We start from the raw sequence: 6,800 nt of genomic DNA, 5'->3' as shown, positions 1-6,800 counted from the left end.
TTTAAAAAGCTATTTTTTGGGGGGTAGGGGGTAGGGGTGGTAGGGGCTGGGTGAGGTAAAAAAATATTAAAATTTGAAACTTTTTTCAAAAATAATTTTTAAATTTTGTTTGAGGGTGGGGGAGGGGAGGGGGGGGTGCCTTGTTTGGAGATAGGGATAAAACATATTTGAAAGTTAAAAAAAAAAAGTAATTTATTTGAACGAGTAGGGTTGGGTACAGAGTACGAGTAAGGTAAGGAAAAAAATTAAAGGATGAAATAGAGTTCGGAAAATGTTTTCCTTAATTTTGGAAGGGAAGTCATTTTTCTTATATTTGAGGAAAATGAGTTGATTTGGAAAATATTTTCTAGACATTTAGGTCAACCAAACATGGGAATATTGGTAAACATTTTCAAGAAAATGTTTTCCTCCATACCAAACACACCCAAAACATGGCTAAATTTTGCAAGGAGAAAGAAATCCATTTCTTTGAGCAATGCTTCCAATATTATCATATCTTCCTCATGCTTCTGTCATTTGCTACAAAATTCTTCACATTAATTTACCTCCCTCCAAATATGTTTAATGATAGACCTATTGAACTTCAACATATGTTTATCGTGTTTAATAAAATCCCTAGCAGAGTGAACTTTTATATCCTCCTCTTTGATAAGCTTGACATCAAGTAGGAAATATGTGTCTCTACTATCATATCCTTACTTTCTATTTCGTCGGCCAATTTCAACTCTTATTTTATACTCCAAAACTCTGTCATGAAATTTGAGGTCGGCTTTATCTTATTTGAATATACCAACTACCAATTTTCTTGATCATATCCAAAGATTCCTCCAAAAGCAGTATCTCCAGTTTGAGTTTGATGTTGTCATTTGTATTCAATTTTTGCTTTCATGACAATAACACCAAGCTATTAGTTTGGATTCTCTGAAATTAATTTTTTGCGTCAGAGATACAATATCAATTTCTTTAGCATAATATATAACGTGTTTAGATATAAGATTTTAAGGTAATCATTTCCACTCAAACAAATTTATATATCATTTCTCCCATATATGCTAGATAATATATAAAATTATAACAGCAGAACTATAAAAGGGTTGTAAAGTGTAGTTATAATATCATCGAGTCATTTAACAGTCGACCCGATTTCACAAGTCATGATGGGAGCTACTATAACCCACCATAACGTACCCGTACCCAAAACAACAAGTAATGAGTATGAGGACAGAACTAAACAGAAATAAACACTAAACAACATAAAAAGACGGAAGGGGAAACAACCCAAATATATATATATATATATATATATATATACTATATAATCCCTCCCCAAACCTGGAAGTCACGAGTACAGTGATTTCCAATATGAAATACAAATTCCAAAAGTGGACCACAATATGCCATCTCAAAGGCAAAAGACTGGTTAAGCATATATACTGAAGGAGACTGACTGATCCAGTATGCCAAGTGCTCACTCTCATCTCCGATCCCCAAAAGTTGCAAACAATGACATGAATGATAACGCGGGAAACTGGTACTAGGACCCGCATCACGAAAAAAAATGGAGAATGTAGCATATGTACCAAAACAAAGGTACTTAGTAGGAATCAAAGATCATCTGAGCAGAGAAAGTACAAATTATCTAAAGAGGTGGTATCTAGACAAACACAGAGGTCAAAACGGTAAAGAAAGAAAACACACAAGCATACCAAAAGTAAATCTAATTACAACTGAACTAAACCTAACTTGTCCCCCATCGGCCCAGAAGGTACAATCATGCACATGTTTAAATAAAACCCGAACGGACTACAAAAAACACTTGAATAACGGGGTTAATTTTACTGTTTGTGGGGGTTTAAGACCCCCATAATCTAGTATTGCGGCATTTATTGGAACTCCCACAATAAGAGTTGTCGCAACCAATTTGTGGCATATTTTTTACCCATACAAAAAATTAGCAGGGGTTACTTTGTAGAAGTCAACCCACACGAATTTAAAATTAAATCTTTTAAAATTATTTTTCAGTTACAAATAGTGGGGGTTTAAAACCTTCACAAATTTTTAAAAATTCCTTATATTTAAAGATCTGGGAAATCATAACCTGTACAGTTCATTGAATATTTGTTTATTCATATATTATTTATAGCATAACTAATTAAGCTTTAAATAATAATCAAACCCAAAAAACATCTCAAGGTCAAGAAATATATATTCTTTAACGTCAGATCATAAAATCACAAAAATGTTGCATGATAATTAGCCATTTAAATTAAACTCTCAACATCAAATATATTCATCAGAGTCAAACACTAAATCTAAACAAAAAATATCCAATCCAACATTTTAACTACCCCTCCAATCACACAATCTTGTCATCATAATGAATTAGCTAAGACAACTATAATGTAATCAACAGTTGTCATGGCTAGGATTACTATCACCACCGCATGATCTTCTTATGTTTATAGGCAGAATTGGTTCACTAGTAGCATTAGTTGGCTGCATAAAAAAATAAAGTATAAAATTAATCAAGTAATATTAGCAAAATGTAATTTTCTTGACAAATGTTATGTTTCAATTTATACTTGTCATCTGTCAATATATGTCAACCAAAAATGAATGAAGACTTATTCTATGCCATCCTCCTCTAGAGTCTGAGGCTACTACTATTACAGATACATCAAAGTAAAAGAGGTTGTCGTTCTATGTAAGTTGACTGCATTTATATGGTTCTCTTCAAGTAGGTTACTACAACATACAATATGTTGTAGGTGTTGTATGTTGTCATTGCTTTTGTGACTTAGGTTTGGTTATTATTGAAACAATGGTCATTTAAACTTGCCTTGTGTGCTTTCTTTCATCAAATGAATGCCTTGATATGTTATTGCAAATTTTCTACAACAAAGTTCCACGGTTCATATGAAAAAAAATAAGAAGTTTACTTACTATTTTTGTAGGAGAACTTGTCGAAGGAAAAGCAAAGAACTCCGCATACTGTTCTGATAGCATCCCTTCTTTCATTATCATATATTCCTTGAAAGCATTCATCATTTGATTAAGATCATTCATCATTTGATTGTGGTTCTCTTGGCATTGAGACGAACATGAAGATTCACTACTTGAAGCACTTGCACCACCAAAATGTGGTCTTACTTGTTTAGAAACTTTACTGGGGACGACTCTTAATCCCAAACATCTAACCCTTCCAGAGTGATCTTTTCCTAAAATCTAACCAACAACATCATTTGACGAAATTTGAGACTCGTCTATGGTACTTTGGCTCAAAGTTAGCTCATTTTTTCCCCTATACATACAAAATCAATGCCACAAATAGGCATGAAGTAATATTTGAATTAGGGATGACAATGGGGTGGAGAGGATTCGGGGTGGGGCGGGGCAGATTTATGTCTATGAAGGGCAGGGAGGATTTGAGGTTGTGCGGGGTGGGTGGGATGCAGGGCGGGTTGAAATGGTTTTTTTTTAAACTAATGCGGAGCTGGGCGGGTTGCGGGTATATACTTGTGACTTCCATATTTTGGGAGTGAATATATATTTATATAATATATATTGTTCTGCTTCCATTTTTCTCTTATTATTTCTTTTAAATAGTTGTTTCCGCCTTGTTTCTACCCTTACACTTATTGACTGTCGTTTTGAGTTATTGATTGGCTTACCTACTGCGTTATAGTAGGTACAATCATGATTTAGAGAATCGGGTCTTGACAGATCATTTAGCAATGCTAGGATAATGTAAGCCATTTAAGTCTCTTCAATTAAAAATAAATAATCTCGAGTTGATGAAATCCCCCAACTATATCAAATTCCATAGTGTCTAAAGTAAGACATCCATACAATAAGTTGACAATGTTTTCATTAGATAACACCACATATATCAACTTTATACTCTTTTGAGACTTCTACTTAATAGCCGCTCTAGAATGGAAACCATAAAATGTAAACGGTAATGAGACCAACGATAAAAAGCATAAAAGATTTAGGCAATCTGCAACCTTTCCTATTGGAAATTGAGCGATATACAAAATCTTCCACATTAATTTCAACACAAAAACTAAGGCATCGACTAATATGTGCTAATATGCATACAGGTAACTACAGGTCGAACTCTAATCTTTTTATTTTGGAAGAAGGGGAACGAGATAATACATAGTCATCAAAGGATACAAAGTCTTTTGTTTTCAACTTTTTATTATTATTTAAATTGAAGTTGTCAATAGAATGCTAGCCATAGAGATAGAGGCTGTGAATGCCTCCTGGGGTGGTAAAAGGGTGAGAATTTGACTAAAAATGAGTTTTGCAACTGACCAATACGATATAGGGTTTTGATTACTCCAATTGTTTTCTTCGACAACGGATTTCTCAATGTAGTCGGAGGCCATAATTTTAGATCATTGCACAAGGATCACTCTTCTTCAGAATAAACCCTACATAAATGAAACTAAAGAAATTAAGTACTTAATGAAATGAGATTAACTCTTTATTTTTTTCTTTTCATTTAATCACGAAATATTAATGAACAGTTTGGTCACAATAATCATTCATTCTTTTGTTACTTTATTTGAAATCAATGTTGGTCCATAAAAAATTCAATCAACTTGTATCCGAAATTTTAAAAATATTTGTTTTTGGCTTTTATCCATTTCACATTTTTTTTAAAAAAAAAAAATTGTCTCTTTTTTTTTTTCGCTTTTTATTAAAATGAATCCATTTTAAATTGAAAAAAGTGTGGCCCAAAGATAACTATAATTCTCTGAATTATGTCTCTCATTGGCAAATGCCAGTGAAACCAATTGTTGAGTTTATACATTTTTTTGGATGAAAAAAAATACATATTTCTGATTATCAATTTGTAATGACCATGAACATCTTGTATCCCATTTTTGTCCCTATCAATTAGTAGTGACCAATTGAACGTGACATTTCATATTATACCTGAAACAAGCTTAAGAACTCTTCCAGAGCTCTCAATAAATGGTCCAAAAATTGCATTGGTATACCAGTGAAAAAACTTGACATTTCATATTATATCAATTAGTAAAATCTTGACATGATGCATACCTACCAATGCAAATTTTGGACCATTTACTGAGCTTTGGACAATTTTTTGAGCTTATTTTGAACTCTCCATTTTTTAACCCACTCTTATCTAGTGATAGTTCCAAAAGTAAAGGCCACAGATCAATCCTCTTAACTTACCTTATAAGCTTGAGGAACTTTGCTAAAAAGATTATTTCCATGAGATTTGATCTTATCCTTCCTCAATTAATTTCTGACAACCAATCAGGATTTATTAAATGAAGGTCGATCACTTGAAATATTTTTCTTGCTTAAGAGATTGTCCATGGCATCAAAGGTTTAAATGAGCGTGGTACCTTGGTGTTCAAATCAGATATGTCAAAATCCAATGATAAGGTTTCCTAGGCTTTCCACATATCTGTTATGAGAAAATTGGGTTTCAAAGAATATTTTATTGAGCTTATCCATAGACTCATTTCAAACAATTGGTACTCTATAATAGTGAATAAGGCTGGACATAGATTTTTCTATTCATCTAGAGGTCTCAAGAAAGGGTATCCTTTGTCTCCACCCCTATTTACTTTAGGTGCGGAGGGTCTATCTAAAGATCTTAATAAACTTCATAAAAGCGAAAATTTCAAGGGATTTTTCATGAGTAACAATGGCCTCAAGTTAACTATCTTTATCATGCTGATGATATAGTAGTTTTTGCGCTATTGAGAAATATTCTATTAAACTGATCATGAAGATATTCTAGAAGTGTCAAGAAGCTTTTGGGAAAGAGATCAACAAGGGTAAAAGTTGCTTCATTACTCATAAGAATGTAGACTTCAGGATTATCATAAAGATCAAAAGATGGGCTGGTTATAATCAAGAAAAGTTGAATTTCCACACTGAGAGGAAGAGAACGAGTATTTTTACAGATTTAGCCACAAAGGTCATTGATACCACTGTTGGAGTTTCTAAGAGACGAGGCGAAAAAGGTTTGAAAATGTGTATCTTTGGATTTAAATGGCTTCAATAGCTTTCAATAATTTCATTAAGCATTGAGGTATTTGAATATCAAATATAAAATACCGCATAATTTGTAATTTAAAACAACCTAAAATATCTCACAACTCAAACAGTCTAGCTAAAATTCAAAATTCAAATTATCTTAAGACAAACAACATTTTATTGTTAACAACTACTACAGTAAGTAGAAGCAAATCTCAAAAAACTACAAGTCGAGGATCAGTTGAACATTCGTTTACTGGAAAAAAGACTGCAAGTGGGAACTGGAAATTAATACAGATAAAAGCTTTATGTTCAAACAAGGTCTTACTGTAATCATAGGGTATTGTTAGAAAAAGAAATGTAGAGTTGATTATGGCGTTTGCGAAAACTATCAAGTTCACTAATAACAAAATATGTGAGCTACAAGCAGCATTACATCAAATGGAATGGTGTGAAGACAACTTTAATGCCCACATTACTTTGGAGATGGACAGTCTCATGGAAGTCAACATAATCAAAAGTTTGTTACGATCTACCCGGACATTAAAAAAGTTTGTATACAAGATTGAAGGGAAGGTTAGAAACTTGCAATGTGAGGTCATTCATTGCTTCAGGGAGGCAAATGCAGTTGCTGATTCCCTTCCTAGATATTCCATCACAGGAGACATAGATGATAAGTACTCCCAAGAAGAAGACATGCCTAATACTACTAGATGACCTATGAGGATGAATAAATTAAACCTTGCCTCTTTTAGGTTAAAATAAGTAAAACA

This window comes from Solanum tuberosum, unplaced genomic scaffold, assembly GCF_000226075.1.
Source record: "Solanum tuberosum cultivar DM 1-3 516 R44 unplaced genomic scaffold, SolTub_3.0 scf00153, whole genome shotgun sequence".
NCBI lineage: Eukaryota > Viridiplantae > Streptophyta > Magnoliopsida > Solanales > Solanaceae > Solanum > Solanum tuberosum.
This window is presented reverse-complemented; position numbering follows the sequence as displayed.